This window comes from Condylostylus longicornis, unplaced genomic scaffold, assembly GCF_029603195.1.
Source record: "Condylostylus longicornis isolate FDR11 unplaced genomic scaffold, ASM2960319v2 ptg000076l, whole genome shotgun sequence".
Classification (NCBI taxonomy): domain Eukaryota; kingdom Metazoa; phylum Arthropoda; class Insecta; order Diptera; family Dolichopodidae; genus Condylostylus; species Condylostylus longicornis.
In genome coordinates, this window is record NW_026578044.1 from 2,139,781 (window position 1) to 2,162,696 (window position 22,916).

Here is a 22,916-nt window from a genome sequence, read left to right on the forward strand (position 1 = left end):
TGGCAAAAAAACTCCTTGATCTTGATAAATTTTGTTAATTAAGTCTCGTATAAAAATGCAATTGTATTAAGGTCATACTTACAAGCTTAATTATGTACATTTGACTTTAGAATTAATAAAAATAAAAGTAAACAAAGAGAAACCATAATATTACATAGTTAGTTATATTTTTTGGAAACTGAATTTGGTTAACTTTCAATAATCTGATGATGACTGATGTCAAATCATTATGGTATATGGGTATATGTTTAGAAGCACTCATAGAAAATATTCAAATGAATAAGTAAAAACAATAACACTTAGACAATATTTAAGTTGAATAAAAGTGTTGCAAATAAACTCACCACTCAGTATAATTAAACTTGAAGCAATCCCATCCGCTGTAATTTAATCGAAATTCATAAAGGAGTTCATTTATACCCTAAAGATTCCGACTAAATAAATAATCATACTGTTGATGAGGACACCGTCAAATAAATGGAAACAAGAGACAGAACCGCCTTTGGTGGTAGAGAGAGTAAACTAAACTCGTTCAGGAGCTACTACAGGTCTGTCAATATTACCTTTAACAGAAAACTATCTGGTACTATCTTTTGATCTAAATTGTCAAATTTAGAAAGGTTTCGATCCATTCTGTAAGAACAGTACATAATAGTTATTAAACAGTACATAATAGTTATGAAGCCTAAAGGAAAAATTCTATTATTTTCATATCCTATCATAAAACAGTAGAGCATCGCATGGGACTGCTCCTCACTTTTTATAAGTACACGTATACAAGTAAATTAATTTAAGCAAAATATGTGAAAAAGAAAACAAGAAATTTGAAAAAAAAATGATAACCATATTTGTAAATAACTCTTAACGTGATGGTGACCTCAAGAAATTCATAATTACTTTAAAAAGGATGTTAGAAACAACAAAAAAAAACAATAAAACAAAAAACACAGAGTAAAAGCTGGGGATCAAAATTAAAATGAAAATAAAAAAATGCATACATCCGGCAAAAAAGGAATTTTATATATTTTTTTAACGATTTATTAAAAAATGTGTGTATATATTTAGTACCATGGGGCAAAAAAACATTTTTTTCAAATATGAATTTTGCTATATGTGTGTACACTGATGTAAATAATATATAAATAAAATTTAAGGAAGATGTATTCAAAAATAATGCTTTTAATAAGTTGAATTTTAAAATATGCCACATGAATTTGTAGAAAATTCAATTGAAGCTTGATTCATTAGCGTATTGTTAGTAATAAAGCAAAGATTCAAATATCAAATAAAGTGATGTCAAGTGGAAAACCAGCTAGGAAACTCTATTATTATCTTATTAGATATAATAATCCTTATGGGAAAGTATTTGAATTCAGTGGAAGGCAACCAATCTTCTACATAAACAACATAAGTCCACTGTAAAATACCACAAAAGTTCGTCCGCCAAGTCAACTTTTATTGTACAAAGAATAATTTTTTTTTCTTAAATATGTACGATTACTTCCGAATAGTACAGCTAATATCCTTTCCTTTTACGATTTTCAGTCAAACTGAACAGAAATATATTGTTCAGTTCCACCTTTCCATATCACATTTGAAACTAAGTTAAATTGCGTACATAATATACATGATCTATGACTTTTTGATTATTATTAGTGCATTTGCAATGATTTCCACGATGTGATCTTTGTTAAAGAGCTGTGTATTAAAATATGATATTTAAGAATTTTAGTCCTTCTGGCACTGTAATAAATTTTATTTCTTATTCTGTATGTATAAACTTTAAGAGATTGTATAGGTTGAGAAATTGAGGTGATTTTTACTGATTCCCTTTCAGTTTCTCAAAAAGCACCTCCATGTTTCCATTACTGAGGATTTCAACTAAGTATCAATGAGATGCTTTGGGTAGTTAATCGTAAACACAATTTAAATTTGATATATTGCAGCGTATTGTGAGTACTTCAATCCAAATTTTAACCAATAGTGGTTTAAACTTTGAGTATTTTAAGAATTTTTCAATTTTCAACAAATTTTTTTTTTTATCAAATACGATATTTATGTCAAAAAGTCTTTTGTTGTTCAAACCTTTAATTTACTAAATTTTCATATATATTTTATATTGAATTCATTAATATTTTTGAAAGGAACTTCACTCAAATTGACTGAATACAAGGAAAAATACCAAAAACAAAAAGGCAAAACAAAAATCAACAATGGAAAATAAAAAATTTGTCTAGACATTCAATTCTGAGCTCTTACGAGTATACTGAAAAATTTCTATAGCAGCCGAGATATTAGCTTTAAAAAGAAATAAAAATTAAAAGAAAAGAAATGAGTACTTATAGCTTTAGTTCTTTCATATTAGGGTAATTTTTGTAATAAAAAACAAAAACAGAAAATTAAATAAAATAATTCATTTAATTTATAAGTAGGTACGTGTACATAAAGGACAACATCATTACAACTTCAAAAGAAAGATAATATTTTTCCATTTGAAGGACATTTTTATAACACAAAAAAAAAAAGAATACAAGAAATATAAATTCTTATCAACTTCACAAGCCTCTAATATATCAAATGTTATTTATGCTGTCATCCAAGGACAATATAATATATCATGGCACATACTTTGATGGCACCTTTAAATTTACTGTCCTCATTTTTTTTTATTTTTCTATTTTGTTTGTTGCTTTTTGAAATTAATTTTGTTGTTATGATGATGAAATCAGTGAAATTATGATAAATTTCATTTTTTTTTTTTTGTTTCACTATAAATGCCAACAAAAAGGGAGTCTTTAGAACATCCTAGTTCATAATATTTTATTGTTATTTAAGGAATAAAGTTTGGTTTTAAATTTTCGTCAAAAAATTTGTAAGAAAATGAAACAATGTCCTTGAAGTAAAAATCATAAAAATTCACATATTTCTTCATTTTTCTTAAGAAAATTTACAATTTCGTGTAACGTGTTTTCTTTTTTCAAATAAATTTAAGCAATGCTTATTTAAAAAAATGTAGTCAAATCAGTTATAATTTTAATATTCGACAAAATTTTAAAATATTACAGTCATATGTATATAATTTTTTTATATTAAATATAAATTTTAGAATGTGTATCGATAATGCTGACATTATTATTTATGAACGAATCATTCCCATAGTTAAGTATAAAGCCACCGCATTAATGAATTGGGACAAGGAACCTCCGAAAGAGAACCAGAAAATTACAACAATCGGCCACTTTAACACCAAGCCTCCATCACGAAAAGAGCCGAAAGACGTAATCATTGAAATTAAAAAACAAGAAGATTGCGGATGTGAATGGAGTGCCTGCTTGGCCGTAGTCTAGTAGCCATGCTTATTAAGAATGGCAATATTCGAGAATCCACGAATTGGAGATGAAAAAGGTGCCCGCACTGACTGTCATAGCGGAATCGAATCAGAAATACACAAAGTACTCGGAGAAGAACAAGCCGGATTCTATGAAAACAGAAGTTTTGTGGACTCTAATATACTTAGAATAATCATAAAACAATCCAATAGTCTCCTAATAATCTAATACCTAAACTAGAAGCCATCCGGAAGACATTACACTATAAAGATATTCTCAGAAAAATTGTAAACATCATTAAGCCCATGAATGAAAATACGAGTTCCAGGGTTTTATACGATCGCCAGCTGAACGTGTTTATTCAAGTAGTCTCTAGAATCTTTCTGCTTCATAGTGGTGCTAAAAGAGGTAAAGAAAAGGGTTAATAATCTACAAAACAAAATGCATGAGGTTAAACAATACGGTCCTTATAATTGTGCATTATAATCATGAATAAATTATGAATTGTAATTACGCAATATAATTATGAATAAATAACACGTCCCTTCAACTAGCGACAATTAAATTGAGGACGTGCTTCAATTTAACTTCCTTGGCAGCATCGAAGCAATGGACGACCAAAACGTGATATCAGAATATTCGACTGTGAAACATGGCTGGAGGACACGGCGTATATCAATAAGGCACATGCATGTCTCAACAGATGCCTAAGAATAATATATGAAACATTTATGCCAGAAAAATAACAAACAATGGTTATGGATGATTACGGACTAAAAGCTTATAAACGTGGTTATAAAAAATAGATTATGGCTGACACACACATAAGCAGAACAATGCGAAAGCCAGGCAGGTATTAGATTGAAACCCACAGAGAAAAAGGAAGACCATAACACGTAACGACAAACCAAATTCAATGACGCGCAATGAAATGGAAAACGTTGGTGAGAAATAAAGTGCGACTTAAAATAGGGTGCGATTCAGAGGATTTGTTAAAACCCTATGTTCCAATCGTAAATGAATAAAGGAAAAAAAAATTTTCCGCATGCGAGAGCTTTTTTCTTTCCATTATAAAGAATGAAATATTTTTTTAATGTGGCGCTTTTATTCTAATTTAATCAATTCTTTCTTTTTTTTGCAATAAATTCAGTTTAAAATTTCATTACTGTTCCGATTATTAAATTAAAACAAGTGAAAGTACTTTTTTTTTCAATTTGTTTTCTTGTTTTTGCAAAATTTCCAAAGCAAAATAAAAGTATTAAAGCCTATTGTTATTCCTTCTTTAACACCTGTCAAAAGTAAATATTTTCATTTTTTTTTTTGTTTTTATACCTACCTACCTAAGTTTTAAGATAACTTTGCATATCACAATAACTTTCTTAAATTTACTTTTTGTTTTAAATTTTATCCTTGTTATTTTTATCTTCACACTTTTTCTAATGTTTTCATTTTTGTTTTCAATTTAAGACACACGCAAGTAAAATAATGTAAAAAACAACAAAAACTACAATAATAACAGTAATAATAAAAAAAACAAACGGGACAAAAAATAAAGTTGTAATCTTTTTGGTTAAAAAAAACAAGAAGCGAAGGTAAAAATTTCTATGACAGCATAAAAAAGTAACAGAGGGCAAAGTTTGGCTGGGTTGATATCGATTGTAATTCTATATAAGTACATAATAATCAATTATTGTATTATGATAGCTATTTAAATAGATGTACATAGGCATAAACATAAAGTGATGGGCAATGTACAACCTGCAAAAGAGAAACTTAGCCTACCTAGCCATACCATTTGTTTTGAAAAATAAATGCCCATTAAAATTAACATTAAATTTGGCTTCACAAAAAACACCTTTACGCCTTCTGTTATTCTGATAGCTTTAATATGTAGGTAGATTATCTTGTAAAAAAAAAAAGTAAATTTGTTCCTCATTTTTTTGCTTTGTTTTAATTTACCTGCATATTTTTATATTTTTTTTCTAGTCTTGAGGATATTAAAATGACTTTCTCCCTATTATGGTGTCTTTCTACTTATTCACTAAAAACCATGTTATATTTTTCACTGTTAATATTTTAATGATTGTGTTGTTATTATTGTTGTAAATTTTTCTTTTAAGTATGTTTCAGTTGAGTTTTTAAATTTATGTAATACGGGAGATGACAGCAATGCTGACACTCTTCTTTTCTGTATTATTATTATTTGAATAAAAGAAGGTAGGCAGGCAAACTTTTTCTGATTTTTTTAAAATTTCTCCAAAAACAAACTTTTCATTTCAGTGTTTTTGAGATATTATTGCTGTTGATTTACATTATGAGTGGTTGGTAATGATAAGTTGTGCACTGCTATTTTCGGAAAAAAAATTGTAGGAGACTAAACTTTCGAATTTGTAGTAGAAGTACTGTATTCCCACACCATTTAAAAATTATAACCGCTAACCGAATTAATACGAAGTCGGAAGTGTTAAAGCAGTCAATAAAAAACCGAAAGAATTACAAATTCGGAACACATCAACACTAATGTAGAAGACTGTATTTAAAAGTAACCTGCATTTGTAATCAACATGCCCGAGGTATTTTAGAATTTCGGGTTTTGTTTGAAAAAAGTAGCAATTTTTCTAAATAATTTTTGCAACAGTTGCTTTTCCAGTTTATTGATACTTTCCTTCTCTGTTTAATCAATTTATGCAATATAGTAAGGAACGATAGTAAGGAACTGCATAAAATATAATATGTTGTACTGTTATGGTGGTAAAAAATAGAAAAACCACAAAAGTGATTTGATTGTTCAGACAATAATAAATATAAACGGATGGCAAAAGCAAGACAAAAAAAAAACAATAGAAAAAAGAAAAAAATATAAAAATATAAGAGAATTTCAAAAATTGTTCTTCTTTGTCGTTCCTTTTCATTTTATTAAAAAAAATTCCCTCTGGAGTTATGTCTACTACGAGTAAAGAATAAGATAAAGTAGGATACAAATAAGTCTGAAACTTTTTAAACTGCGACAATAATTGACTTAATTTTCACAAAAAAAAATGAAAAACAAAAAGTAATAAATAAAAATAAAATTATAAAAAACGTAAACAAAAATAATAAACTTCAAAATGAAAAAGCAAAAGACGAAAATTTTTTCTTTTTTTTTAAAGGGAACAAAAAAGAAAATTTTTTTTTTTGAAGTGGCTCCGCTGAATGATGTTAAAATATTAATTTTGCCCTTAGTCACATTCAAATGTGGATTTAAAAAAAATATTTAATTGTAGAAATTTACAACGAAAAAATAATTCTATAGAATTTTTAAAAACTAGATTAGACTGAAATTTTAATCGTAGAAAAATGTTTTTTTTTTACATTTAGTAGATATTTTTAAGGCAATTTCAAAAATTCAATAGTATTGCAATGTAAATCAGAAGGATTCGCGTTCTTATAAACAAAAAAGTGAAGGAGGAAAGAAAATGAGGTTAAGAAGTAATGAAATTTAAAATTATACTCCAAGAATTTTAAATCCAATTCTATTATTATGAGTACAAAATTTAAAAGTAATTTGTAAAATTTTTTAGTTTGAATTGAACATTTTTTTAATTTAGTGCGAGTGAAAATAAAAATTGAAATACATTTTAGTAATAAATTCATTTAGAAATATGAATTCAAATGGGACTTTAACAAAAATATTGGATTTCACATTTTACATTTTTGGAATATCATTTTCTATATGCAGCACAAAATTATTAAAATTATACCTAAGTTTACTAAACATATTTAAATATAATGTCCTGTACGCTTGCCTACATTCTAATAAAAATATTTCCAATTCATTTAAGAACTAAATTAAACGCACATATTTGTTAATGTACATATTTAATTAAATAATTAAATAAACTAAATGTACATATTCAATTAAATATATTTTTCGAACTATTTTGATTATTTTATTTATTTAAATTTTTTTTTTTTTTAGATTTTTATTACAAATTTTGAATGGTGCAAGAATTTCTGATGAATTCCATAATTTCTTAATTGTTCAACATTTTCCAGTAATCCGTGCTCTGCAAAAAGGAAATATAGATGGAACACTGTTTACTTAAATAAGCATATGTATAGTATATGTATGTATATCAATATTACTTAATTAAAATTTAAGCATTACCTTCCATATTATGTACATATGGTACTAAGGAATAATAGAAGAAGCTTTAAAGCCATATTGAAGAAAAAGCATCTATAATAGGAAAATTGAAAATTTGAAAAATGAAAATTTTTTAATGAAGTCATTGAAATGAATTGGAAAGAAAAAAAAATTAGAGTAAACTTTATTGCTTTTTTTACCTTCATCTCTTTCAATCTTCGTAGAACACGAAACTTATTTTCTTAGGATTTTTTTTTATATTTTCATGTTTCTTTATTGTTTCAACTTTTTTTTTCATTTCATTTAATTTATATTGCCAAGTTTTTTTTCCTCTTTCCTATCAAGATAACTAATTGTTTTGTTAATGAATGATTCAATTGACTTGATAAGCTTAAATGGAAGCTATAAAAGTTTATTTCAATTTTTATTAATAAAGGTTAAAAAAGAAGTTATTTTGTATGTACGTACTCAGATACCTAGATGTCTGTTCAAATTTACCTATTTTTGTTGTCTATGATTTTTAGACAAAATAATTGAAAATTTGTTAATGTTAAAAAGTATTTTAAAGTAGGTAATTAACAAAATTCTTAATGAAACAAAAAAAGTACTTATTTTTCTTTTCATTAAAAAAAAATTTAAATAAGAAATTAGTAAAATATACACAAGTAGTTTGTGATTATTAAAATTGAACTGCTTGAACTTTTTAAAATTTAATGAATTAAAATTAAATAAGACTAAGTTGAAGTTGAAATGAAATAGAAAAAATAATATTCAAAATCTGTATTTTAAGCGATGTTGAAAATTTAAAATGTTTATTTAGGATCAGTTTAAATATTACGACTGTTAAAAATATAATTTTATACAACGCCATTATGGCTTTTAAAGATTCAAACAAGTATGAATGTATTCTACATTGTTAAGGCTTTTTCCATTTTTCTTTATGAATGCATATATTAGACAACTTGAAGAGATGTAATAGCAGAGAAATGTAGGAAAACTGAGATTTAAGTTAAAGCGAGTTTAAAGAGTTCCTAGAAGTGTCTCTAAGAATTTGCTGAAGGCAATAAAATGGCATAAAATGATTTTAGTTGGAAAAAATATTTTATTATGAGGTGTGCACTAAAACGTTACATGCTATAATGGCACCCTTTGATTAATTCTCAATAGTACAATATAAATAATACTTATACAAAATTCTTCTTTAAAATACTTAATATTAAGATTTTCTCTTGTTTCTAAAATTAAAAAATTATTACAAAGCCATAGCAACGGCTTTAACTGGACCCTATTTACTTATTTATTTACGCTTACTTTTGTTTACGTTAACATATTTTACTTGGAACTTTGCAAAATTTTATAATGTAATACATTTTTTTCATTATATTAAAACTTTATTATAATAATTATAAAAGTGTCTCAAAAAATTTTATAAAAGTAGTGAAAAGTTCTTAAAAAAGTAATAACTAAGAAAAATTACAATAAATAATATGAAAAATGAAGAAACTATAGTTGTGAAAAACAATCTAATATAAATTTGTATCTTGTTATAAAAAAATACTGAAAATGAAAGTTAAAAGTTGAAAGTTTCTAACAAAATTACTTTATAAAACAACTCTTATCTACTTTTATTCGATATTGTATATAAGTTTTTTGGATTTTTTTTGTAAATTCTATTTAAGAACTTAATAAGGAGTGTAGAACAATACGGAAATTGTAAACTTATGTAACATGCACTATACTATATTAATATAAGTACCAAAGTGTACATTCTTATAAAAAAATAATAAGAGAAAGCAGTACACCATAATATAAACTTACAAAAATTTAGACCATTTTATATGTGTGTATAAATTAAACGCAAGTCCACAATATCATAAGATTTATAAAATTGTAGTAATTTTATTACAGAGGGAAGAAAATATTTTTAATTGAATATGTTATCCCTTTTAAAAGTAACATACATATATGCGTGTATAGATTTCCAAATAAAATCTATATGCATATGTTACGTTTACAAGCTTAATATAATATATCATGCAAGTGATTAGTTAATATGCGAGAAACATCGGCATATCCAAAATTTGTTGCAATTGATTTCAAGAAATTGAATCTCAAGAAATTTTAAGTGACAGTCTGCACTAGTTTGCAGTATATTTACTTGCATGTCGAACAACTGTTATGTAAGCTATATCTAGTTCACTAGCTATCGTAGAAGGAAGCTGTGTGATACTGAGTATTCTTAAATTAGTATAGCCATTCTGCTGTACTAACAAGTTGCCAGATTATTAGTAAACACTATGATACTTTTTGTTGAGAGCTCATAAATGTATCAAGAACTTTGTAAGCATTCTTACAACAAATAATTTTAAAAACACAATAAAGGAAAGGAAGCTAGAATATGAGCAGTAATCTGAATAAATACAAAAGCAACAACAAAAAATAAATAAATAGAGAACAGAAAACTTCTTCAAACTTATATATTACCGTTATAATTTGTTTTTTTTTTCATCTAATTTCCATTATATTATTGTACTGTTATTTTCCTTTATGGGTATAGCAACAGAAACTCTGTACAAAAGAAGAAATTTATTTATTTTTATAAACTCTTTATTTTTGGTTTTTTTTTTCAACAATTTCTCGTTATAAAATTACCATAGAAATATTTTTTTTCACTACACACATGCACATTATTATATTATTCGGAAATTATATGCAGACTTACGATACACAATATTCATACCTAATATCGTAATAAACATGATAATCATACAAAGTAGAAAAAAACACAAGTACTCGAACTTCATTTTTATAAGTTTCCAATTCAATTTAAATTTAAAAGATAAATCTACATATTAATGTACAAAATACGCACATTATATTGTATACAGTAAGGATTAGAACAGAAAAAGAAATGAAAAAGAAAAAATATACAAAATAACATTAAAAAAACCACTAAAGAATTGTTAAGAGTCCTTGATGTTAAATTAGAAAGTAAATATTAAAAATGAAAGTTTAATCAAAATAATCAACCATGCGGTAAAACCGTTAAAGTATAAGTTATATTGAATAAGAATAAAAAAAAGAAAAAAAGAAGAAATTGTATACATACACAAATATTGTAATATCGGTAATAGTAATATTACTGTAGAATATTTTATACACAAGATATTCATGTAACATTAAAAATGTTACATGAATATCTTGTGTATAAAATATTGTACGCGGTTTTGCTTCCCATACAACGATCTATTAAAAATAAAATATTTTTCTTTATATTATAAGAGTAGGATTTTGAAGAGGAGGAAAATCTATGAGCTTGAAGATCAGCAGACTTTCACAATTTATTTACTTGTGTTTGATTAAAGTTAGATTTGCTCCTTGTCTATAGTTATAAAAGCCAGTTAGCATTCCGAAAGTTATTTGATTTAGGAGCTGTATCATTGCGGCTGTGAAACTAGGAAAATACATTTGTTATAATGAACTATGTGTAGGCTAGTATTCAGTACGAAAATAATCCATTGTCCTATATTAGGCATTGTAGTTAACAAAAATAATTTTATACAAAAATTATATTAGTCTTCAGATTTTACAGTTTCTTCTTTTTAATATTTTAGCTAACAGAAACTGCAATAAAACATTTGTCCAAATGTAAAACGCACAAAATCTTTTCTCTCTATAAATTTAATACAAAATGATGTCATGAAAAGAAATAGATAAAATGAAAAGAGAAAGTTATATATGTACGTAGTATATATCTATGTCTAACATGTTATATAATATTATAAAATCTAATAATAAAGAAATATTATAATGCTTAAGGATATTTTTTTAAAAAATTAAAAGGACTTCTTTATTATTGGAAAAATATTTACAATATACTTAAATTAGCTTATATTTTATAATATATAGAGATTAGAGTACATATATTATTATTAATATACATATATAAATATGAGTATATTATAATACGTGCAGGAAAAAAGCGACAGACACTTGTACATAAATATTTACGAGATTTATTTACATTTGAATAAATACCTATTAGCTATTATATTGTGTGATCATATAAGTGGGTATATTATAGTCATAGCAATAGATGTTACAAGATAAAGTAATAGACTTAATTGTAATATATAAGAAATTATTAAATATTATACGTAGAAATGAATGAAAGCACTTTTTTTATTTGTTTTATAGTATAAGTATAATCGATTGCACTTTCATAATTAACGGCGAGCTCTCGTACTTGTATCATTTAATGCGGTTTCAATATAATTTTTTCAAAAATTAATCTTAAGTATACAGAGAAATAATAAAATATACTAAGTATATTTCGTTATTTAAGCTTTGTCATAAGATCCGTTCGTAGCCCTGAAAATTGGAAAATTACGAAAATTCGATTTACTAAAAGTTTTCGTGTTGTGCGAAGGCGTCTTCATTCTCGTTTTGTTTGGGGTGGGGATATCCCGGATTTGTGTAATCTGTAAAATTACGTTAGAATTTTAGTCTATCTAGCGTTGAAGCTCAGAAAAAATTTCAAAATATCTCTGTTGCGTAGGCAAACATACTCCTTTTTTTGTACAGCAAAATATATGAGTACTTTAGTTAAGCGCTGTTTGGAGCTGAGGTCGTTCATCGTTTAATCACTTGGAGAAAATTGATAATTTTAAATGTTTTAACAGACTGAACGCATTTATTGTGTAATTATGGATATAATAATTCTCATTACATTATTTTCTTTAAATTTTTTCCTCCTTTGCTTATAAACGCATTAATTGTTAGTTATGTATTAAAAAAATATCGCAAAATGTTTAATAGAAAACAAAGAACTTTTTTTTTTAATAAGTGAAACAATTTTAAAATTTTTTTTTGTATACATAATCTCATTAAAACTGCAATTAATATAAATTATATTTTCTTTTTAAATATAAACTTAACAAAATCAAAAGCAATAATTCAAATGAATGATTAAACTTCTTTTTCTTATTTAACCTTAACATAAATTCTACGAATGGCACAGATAATTTTTTTTTTTCTATGAGTAAGGGTTTTTTTTATTCTTTTTTCAATTACATTTAATTAAAAAGCAATTCACCATATACGTTTTTTTTATTAGTTGTAGGATGCAATTTCTATAAATATATAAATATAAATTAGTTTTATGAAGTAGACTCGCTTTACATAATTTTGTTGTACATGTAGTTTTGATATACATGTAGTTAATTTAAAAAATTTAATTCAAACATGAATTTCAACTTGATTTTCCATGTACTTTTATTTTTCGGGGTACAAAATTAGAACTGCAACAATATATTGAACTTGGTTTTAATATATTGAAATTAGATTAAATTTTACAATATAAGATAACCTTTTTCAGCGATAAATCATGAATTGTCGAATGTTTTTCAAGCCAATGAATTCAAGTCTTTTATGAACAAACACTTTTTTTCTTTTGTTAAAAGAGCTGTTTGACGAAAGAGCTGGTATAATTAAAATGCCTATTTAAATATTCATCTGAAATTAATTTAAAAATATCTAGTCTATAATTTGACAAAATAACTTTTGTTACTACTTTTGTTCTGTACGAAAAAATGTAGGAGAACAGATTCGTTTTATCTAAAACGTAAATCTTATTAAAATTAACACCTAAAATTTATCCAAGATGTGAACATTTCTTTTAAGTAGATATTTCAGTATTTCAATAGTATTGCGCGGTTTTTCAAAACAGCAGTTCTTAACGTTCTTTTTTGTCTGCAAAATAAATGTGAAACTATTACATTTTTTTTTTAAAGGAACCCATTTGAAAATTTAAGTTTTAAAATTTAGGATAACCTTATATTTTTCTGCATTTACACATTTTCTACAAATAAATTCTTACAAATTCGATGCAGAGTATGCCATATATAACAACAATGTTTAATTTTCCTGTACAATATTTTTCCTAAAATTTTTAATTAAATTGTTATAGGTACTCATTGAAGTAAATAATTGAAGAAAAAATGTTTGCATAATTTACAAGGGTACTATTGCAAAAAAAAAAAAAAAAAACAAAAATATATTGTTTTAATGCCTAGATTATATTTTTTTATAACAATTTTAAGTAATAAATTTTATCATACAAGTAAACAATAGTCCATCAACATTTTCTCGTTCTTCCTTTGTTACAAAAATGAAAAAATATATTACGATTTTGTTCACATAACTCGGAAAAACAAAATGAACAAAAATGAATGTATAAATTACAAAACAAAAAAAATTAAAAGGTTAACAACATGAAAATTCCATTTTCTGCCATACTTTTTGTTTATGCTTTTTTTTTTGTTATTTATTTTAAAAAATGGCTACTTTTTATGCATCATAATTATTATTATAAAAAATGTTGGTAAATATTTTATATGAGCATTTAACTACTAAAGAATAACTATGTAGAAATATGCCAGTTTTACTTTTTCTTTTTTTAGAACATTTTTCATTAAAATTGGGAAAAAAATTCGCCTTATTAACCTTATTCTGTCAGTGCGTTCGTTCTTTAGCTTCATTATCGGTAAATGCGTTCCACATTATTCATTTTCGGTGAATGATTTTTTATTAAATGTTATAAATATTTCTCTTGATTCATTATACAGTGAACTCCTGTTCGAACTCTCCACTCCAAAATGACGAATATATTCTAGAGTTGTGTAGCACTCTGCAGGGGTAAATGATGCGGAACTATTATATCTAAAGCGAAACTCAATAAAAGCTTCCTCTAAGTTTTGTTCTCATCCTAGCAGTGTGCAATAATTATTAAATTTATGTTTTGTATATTAATAGAAATAATTTAAGTAAAAGATCATTAAAAATGTTTTCACTTGCTCAAAGTTAATGTGCTTCTTTAAAAATCGTTCTTTTGATAGGAATTAATTTCTTTTCCTTGTCTTGTTTTATTTTTTTTATTATGTCGTTTTTTTTTATATTATTTAAATTCATTTCAGCAGCAAGGACACATTTTAAAAGGATAATTTGCAGTAAATTAAGCTAAAATAATATGAGTTACAAGAATAAAACAAAAAAAAAAATAAAAACAAGATGGAGAAGCGAATTCATATGTTCATAATTTTATGTTATAAGAAAAAAAAATTAAAATGAAAATAAGCAAAAAGAAAAATTTACATAAAACCAGAAAATTATAAATTATTTTTTATGTTTCTTTTTTTTTTGTTTATTATTCTTGAAATTAAAAAATATGTCACCAGTTCGTTAGCATGCAGGTATTCAGTGCCTTGGTTGTAGAGTTATGTTATAAAAAGTGGTAACACTGCCTACATGCATATATGAATTTTTATTATCAAATCATAATATTCCATAAAATCCTTAGTATTTATTATAATATTAAAATGTAAGCACTCACATAATTACATAAAATCTAATTTATTGCATTCGTTCAATATTGTTAGTTCTTTAGGCTAACAGGATTTTTAGTCATTGTTTGCAGTGAACTAGAAATAATTGTTTTATAAGAAATTAAATTATGTAGGAAATTAATGAAAAAAATGATTTCTAATAGTAATGTTGGTTATTTTTATAATTTAATATGTTATTTAAATATTATGGATTTTTTAATATTACATTTTTTGTTATAAAATCATATGAATAACTCAGCACTTATATATACATAAGTAAACAAATTACATTAATTGCATGCATTGTTAAAATATACATTACATGTGCATATTTACATATCTGCTACAGTATTATGCTATAATTTTAAATGAATTTAAAAAAAAAAGGGTTAAACAAAGACATGGAACTAAAAGTATACATTAATAATTGCATATAACAATTATATTGTGACTAAACGAATCAATAAGTCTATAAGTTTCAATAAAAGTTCTTGTAAAAACTATGAATACAATAATCTGCAATCACATTGGTCGTGACAAAAGGTCTTGCTTTCCAGCACAGGATTTTCTTGAATCTGAAGGCACTGCTAGCTGCGGGTTAGCAATATAAAGCTTTACCGGTAAAGAATGATAAACCATATTCAAGGCATTCGTTGTCGTCGAATTTAACGTTCCTGTAATATTGAGACACTGTCCATCGCTATTCCCCTCCGAACTGCCTTCTTGCAAGTGTATAGAAACATGCTTTCTCCTCAAGCGAGTTCCCTAATTAAATTTTGAATCTAACACAATACTTAAGTGCTTAGCCGTCAAACTAACAGTGAGGAAAACATCCGCAGTTTGGGTAGCCCCTAGTCCGGAATCTTTGTTTGTAGCTCGGTTTTCTCTTGGCTGACTAATAATCAACTTTTTTTCTCTAGGACGGCAAGGCCATCTTATGAAAATCTCATAAGTCACATCAGCGGAGGGAGACTGGTTACTCTCCTATCAGCCACATTCGAAAGAGGATTTTATGGACTGCAGTACCGGCACTATCCAACGAGCCCTCGACACCTTAACTCTAAAGAATCTCGTAGTACATTTGTGGAATAGCTCAATATGCTCTAGTTTGTTCAATAGTTTTTCCTATACCTATAATTTTGTAATAAAATATTGGCCCAAACTCTGATTTAAACTTTAGTTTAAATTTTTTTACCTAGAAACTTTCGAAAGCTTTATCAATTGAAGCATTTTGGTATCAGCTTAGATACTTTTTTATTATGAAAATTCTTTTAAATATTAAATATGATTGTAATTATTTTAATAAATATTCGGTGTTAACTAATTTTAGAAGTTTCAATGCCATTCCAACTTTTCAGTAAACATATTGCTTATAATTAAATTTTAATAACATTTTTTTGTCGAAATTTTGCTTAAGATTTTTTTATATTTTTTTTTTTAGCATTAATACAAAAAATCAAATAAAACATCAAAAAAGATGAAAAAGAAATTTCAAAAATAAAAAGAAAGCATGAAGTTAGCAAAATCAACAAAACAGTAGAGTATAGAAGAGTTTGTGGAGAATAGAAGAGAAAAAAGAGATTACTGGGAAAAATAATTTCTGAAATACGGAGAGAAGAAATTTTAATTAAATTGGTAAGAATTAAGAAACTGAAAGTCTTTACAAATACAATGGAATTTTTTTTGTACCAATCATCACTTTCCTATAATTAAAATGTTTATGTGCGGTTAAATTCAAACAGAAGCGCGGTGTATGTTCCATGACATTCGTTTTATAATCATTCATTTTTCATTTGCTTGTATGAGTCCAAGAGTCTAGAAATGTGTGTTTTATATTATAAGTTTAGAACGATGCTTCCCACAGTCAGAAAATATTATTATTACCTAAGACTTATTACCTAAGCAACTTTTAATATGTATGATATACTGATTCATCAACTTTAAAAGATTTACAAGAGTAAAATTGATCTATACCCTGTTAAAAAATACATCTAAAATTTAATGTGAAAACAAGTATGAACATATTTTGCATTAAAGCCGCCGGTCTTCTCACTGCGGGTTAGAAAAAAATGGTTAACCATAATTAAAATAGATAATATATAAATATACAAAACCACGGGGAAGTGGTGCGCTATTAAGAAAAATTGGCGAAAACTAGAGGTTCACTGAGAACCAAAAGAATTTTTAAAATTAGTAGGAAGTAGGGTAATAAGAGAACATCAAAAATGATGAAAAAAATAATTATAAAATTTAAAAATCAAAATTCAGTATCAATTGAAAAAGTCTTTATTGCAACAATAAAAAATTAAAATGAGAAAAATAATAAAATGAGTAGAAAAACTTTTAACGTTCATCCTTTTCACGAGTTTTTAATTTTTCAAAGTGGTAACAATTAAATCCTTTTAAATTCCCAAAATGAACATTAAAAGAGAAGTTTATAACGTAAATTTTATAATTTAGAAATTTACTTCATCGTTTACAAGTCAAATTAGGGCTATGCTCCAAGTTGTCTATGTTTTCAAAGTTTTACTTTTTTCATTAATTTAATTCCCAGTTTTTCTTTGATTTTTGTTTTGTAACATGACCATTATCTTTCTTATGGTGAATTTTTTTTTTGCCTTTTTTATAGTATACTAAAATAGGACAATTATTATTTTATGACCGCTCGTTTTTTTTAATATTGAATTATATGACTTACGGGACTAGGTTATAGAAATAAAATACTGAATGAAAAACAATTAAAAGAAAAAGAGAGTTTAAAGTTGTAGTCCAATACTTATAAAATAATTTTTTCGTGAACGGCATACTTACATGACCGAATAACAAGAACGTGAAAATGTTTCATGCACATTTATTTTAAACTTCAAGAATATTCCTAAGACATGTGTCGAAGAAAACTCGGTATTCTCAAAACTTCCTTGGAAGTGAACTGCGTAAGATCGAGGAACTTTAGGCGATTTCGGTTACCGGTCGGCTGTATCTGGCAGGTTCAACTTTCCCGATTAGGTTGATAGGAAGATCCAAAATCTTGAGTTTCAATGAAGGTTCGCCTTTGGAAGAAGCAAGTAAGAGTTGAAACTTGTACATCCGTCGATTCTTGTCCTCTCACTCTCAAGTGCTACTTGCGGTAATCCAGCGAGAAAGACAACGAACAGAGCTTCACATTGGGATATAGATTTAAGACATCGAATCCTGAATGACCTGCATTTGATGACGGCCTAGTCGTAAGGAAGTGGCTTTGACGTACCAGCTATGTCAACAAACCAAAGTATCCCATAAAAGTTTGTTTCACTTTCTTCTGAGAGAGCTTTAAATAATCAAATTGGAGTCTGAAACGAGTTAAGATTCACTTTAGTGTCAACTTCCTGAGAATATTGATTATATCTTATTTCTAATAATTCTCAAATCCGATTTATGTCTCTTCTCAATCTGCAACATAGGGTATAGTGGAGAATACTTCTGACTCCTCTCTGTTTACAACATAAGTTGTAAAGCTTCTCGTTATTATAAAATCTTGAGACAATTTTCTTTAAACATCGATGGCGAAGTCCCGTTGAGATATCTAATACAATATTGTATTGTTTTAAGACAGAACACAAAAGTGGTTCTCAGACAAAACTGATATTTTAATATGAAAAAACTTAAACAACTACCGTTTATTGTTCTCTGCGCATAGTCATGGGTACTTGATAGAACACTAACCACATCTTTCCTATAGTCGCATAACAGTACATATATTTTACCTATGTATATAATCCTTAAAATTATTTTTTTTCAATCTGTCATTTTCTAAAATGTCACAACTTTCCCATGCAAAGCTAAATATCAAATGGAATAAAAGATGGAATGGATTTTATTTTTATAATATTTTGTTTTTCAATTAATTTTTCGTAATTAAAATAATTTTATTAACAATCACTTAAATGTATTAAATTAAATGGCAATCATTTAAAAAACTTTAATTTTTAAGTGCACTCACAATTAATTTATTCCTTTTTGAGACAAAAATAATTGTAATTTAACGTTCTTCTTAAAATTTTTCGATTCATTGAACTTAGAAATTTTATACAAAGTGAACAAGGTCAATTGGTTCATTAAAATTAGAGAACAATATTAGAAGTTGTTGTAAAAAATTTTAAACTTGGAAAGTTTTAGAGAAAAATAACATAAAAAGTTTTTTTTTTTTATTTTTAAATTTTAAAAATAAAAAACGAAAATGGCTTTTTAATTTTAGAAAAAGTTCAAAATATAATTGATTAATTGATTTTAATATTCCTTTTAAAGGATTAAAAATCTACTTTTATAATTTACTGGTTATCCTTGACAAATTAAATAAAGTTTTTATCCGTAAAAAGCTCTAATAATTTTTTTTTGTAGTTGAACTACACATCCCTTGCTCATACAACATCAGAGGGGCGCAAATTCCAATAAATTTTTACGATACTTTATGTGACAAAATGTTGAAAAAGCTTTTGGTGTTGACCAAACTATGATAGAAATAATATAGTGAGAAATATAGTAGTACATTTGTAACTTTTTCTATTTTGATTTCGTGTTTCCTTCTATGGACCCGACCAAGTTTAGTAAATTTAATATCATTTTCAAAGCCCGTACTGGGTTTGCGTCAATAGAAAAGAATGTGACAGGATCTTATGCAAAAGGAAACATTTGCCCGATTGCTAATTCGTTGAATGTCTGAACATGCGGAGTATTAGACTCTTTAACAAAATTCTTGATGATGATTGCCTGAAATGATTTTGTAATAAAATCAGGACAGGAAAGTCAGTTAGGTCGCCAATTTGTGAAATATCCACTTTCGAATGAGTAGTTAAACAAAATAAAAATTAAACAATATAATTTTTTTTACTACAATGAACTTTTCATGTTAAATAAATTAAGTAATTATGTAATTGTAAAGTAAAATTTTGATTATTAATTTTAATTGTTTTAATAAAATAAAATATTTTGCAATATAGAAAATTTTCAATACATAATTGATTTAACTTTAGAAAAGTTCACAATTTTATTTATTCAATATTGTTTTGTTCTACTAATTAAATTATAAATAATTTAAAATAATTTAAAAAATTTTTATTTAAAATTTTAAATTAATGATATGTATTGTAAAATTGGAAATTTTAATGAAAATACCTTAAAGGGATTTTCTTTAATAATGTGTTATTTGTAATAATAAATTATTAAATTAATCATTTTTTATTTTAATGAACAATTAGTTAGAAAAAAATTCTTTTTCTGAATAGCTCTTAACTGAATTTTGAGAATTGACTTTGAATGTTTTCTAGCAGTAATAGTAAACGTCATATAATTGATATATTTGTATCGATTTTTTAGGATATTGTACAGAATTATTTCTTCAAAATATTAAATTTAAATTATGGGTACACTTTTATTTTTTTAAAAAATTAACATTTTCTCATACTTTTGTAATTAATACTGACTTGGTTTACAATAACATAATTTTTTACTTTCTACATACTATTTTAATTATGTATACCGTTTTCGTTCTTTTAAGTAAAATGAACTTTGCTTTTTCATCTGTCTCATTGTTACTTATTTGTAATATTAATTTTTGTCTTTTCATATAAGAGAGTTTCCATTCAAAAGCATATGGCACAATAAATTACACAAACCACACTTTTAGTTTGAATAGAACGCAAGTTCTTAAAAGTTCTAACTTGACTCCCGCTGTGCATACTTACTTTTTACTGATATAGAAAAGTATTAAATTTTTATGCGAACTTTTAGAAAAAATTTTCAAAATATTTTTTTTTATTTTCAATATTTTATTAAGGAATTTGAAATATATATACAAAATTAAATATAAATTATAATAAATTTTATTAAATTATTTTCCATTTATATTTTTTTAATAACATTTGAAATCTTTATTTACAAAAATTCATATGAATTTTTTTTTAATTTTTTAATTCTTTTTTTTTCTTTTGTTAATTTCCTGTATATTTGTTTTTCATTTCTCCTTACCCAACGACATTTTTAATTTAATTACCTAATCTCTAAAATTTAACAAATTATTTTTATAATTAAAAATAAATATTTTTCTTTTTTTTTCTCTTTTTACTTTTTACATTATTTTTCCTTTTTTTTATTAATTTCATTTTATATAATTTTTCTTCTATTCAAAATTCAATCAATTTCTTGTTTTTTTAGTTTTAATATTCAATTTTTTTATAATTTTTTTTAACTTTTTTTTTTTTAGGCTATTATTATTGGTTGACAATATTAAGTTTAAATTCGAAACGAATATTACTGTTTCAACAAAATTTGGTGGAACAAATGGAATGGTTACTGTTGGTTCAATATTTCAATAAGAAAAAGCTCAATCGGAACATTATAGGATTTGGGTTTGGTAACTTAAAATTTGTAATTTTAAAAGAAAGTGATTTTTTTTGTAAAGAAATTCAGTACAGTCTTGTTCGTACAATGTTTGAGAACATTTTTTAGTGTCGATTTCAAATGAACATTCTGATATATTTTGTTAAGTAGAAATATTTTAAGTTGATCCAAATATGCCGCAAAATGCTAGTGTCATTATAAAGAGAAAAAAACTATGTCCGTTTATCAAAGTGCAGATCTAAATACTTTAATATTAATTATTCATATAAATGTTGGATTTAGGATTATTTTATCTCAAGAAATTTTATTCCCAAGAAATTTTATAAATACTTCAAAAATATGCAAAATTTTTTGAACACAGCTGATCACATTTCGCTGAACATGATCTGAACACATTTCAAATATTATATTTGAATGAAATCAATTTAGGATTTAGCAACTTAGAAATTTTTTTAATTTTATACTCGGAATAAATTAAGAAACCAAAAAACTTAATACAGTCAGCCACTAAAAATAACTTGTTGCATTTAATTATCCTAACTTTATTTATTTATTTATTTATTTTTTATTGAATATTTTAACTATTTTTATTCGAATTTTCTCCTTATTTTTGTTTTTAACTAGTTTAATTTTATATTTTAAATATACAATAGGTTTTCTTTTTTGTGTCTTTTGATTTTTATATTAATGCTCAAAATTAGCTATAAATACAAAATTAGTTTGAAAATTTTTGTTATCATGTCTACAATATTTTAGTTTTAATTTATTTTTGTTTAACTAGGTGACAATGTTATTGTTATTTTTTCTTTTTTTGTTAATTTTTCTTTTTTCTTTTTTTTTATAATTTTCTAATAAATTAATTTCTATTTTTTATTTTATTATCATTAATGCTAGTTAATATTTTGGTTTAATTGTTTAACCCTCTTTTTAATTACTTTCTATCAGTTATTAAATTTTTTAGCTTCCTTGATTTCCAAAATATAGCAATATCGCCGTTATTATCAAGTGAATTAGCTTAAACATTACTTAAAGAATTGAGTTTAAACATTTATTTGGCGAAAATTGTTAATAAGCTGAAATCGGCTTATTTATGCTTTACAACATGAATTGTTTAATTAATCTTGAACGTGAATAACTGCTGGGTTTTGGTTTACATTTAATTTGTTGAGCTAAATTTAGTCATGAATCCTTAAATTCAACTTGTATATAAATTACGAGCTCGTATTCAGCTTAAGTTTAAAATTAACTATGAATTTAACGTAGCGATGAATTTCTGAATGCACCTTATACATGAATTGCTAAATTCAGTTAAGATTTATAACTGAATTCATGGTATGAATAGCTGAATTCAGCACATACTTGAGTTTTTGAATTAAATGCAGGCAAAGTTAAGCTTAATCATCAATATTAAATTAAATGAGCTGAAACATAAATTTATTGAATTCAGATTTGACGTGAATTGTCGAATTTATTCAGCTTAGATACAAATTGATCAATTCCGTTTAGGTATGAATTGTTGAACTTAGCTTAGCCATTAATGTTATATATTTGTTATTGGATTCACCTCAAACCAATATTTCTAAACCAGATCTAAAAAGCATATTATGTACTGCATTTTGGAATTCAAAGTTTGCCTTTTATGTTAAATATTTTTTTGCTTTAATTAAAAAAAAAATTCCTTTATTTAAATGTTTTTTTTAGTTA

General features: G+C 25.3%; 1 long non-coding RNA gene across 1 annotated transcript; it reads left to right on the forward strand.

Annotated features, from left to right (window-relative positions):
* Positions 1-7,297: 7,297 nt before the first annotated feature.
* LOC129612727 (uncharacterized) lies at positions 7,298-21,864 on the forward strand. Its single transcript, XR_008697271.1, has 3 exons — positions 7,298-7,435; positions 16,279-16,472; positions 21,076-21,864. It is a non-coding gene; the product is annotated as an uncharacterized LOC129612727 (long non-coding RNA).
* The last annotated feature ends 1,052 nt before the right edge of the window (positions 21,865-22,916 follow it).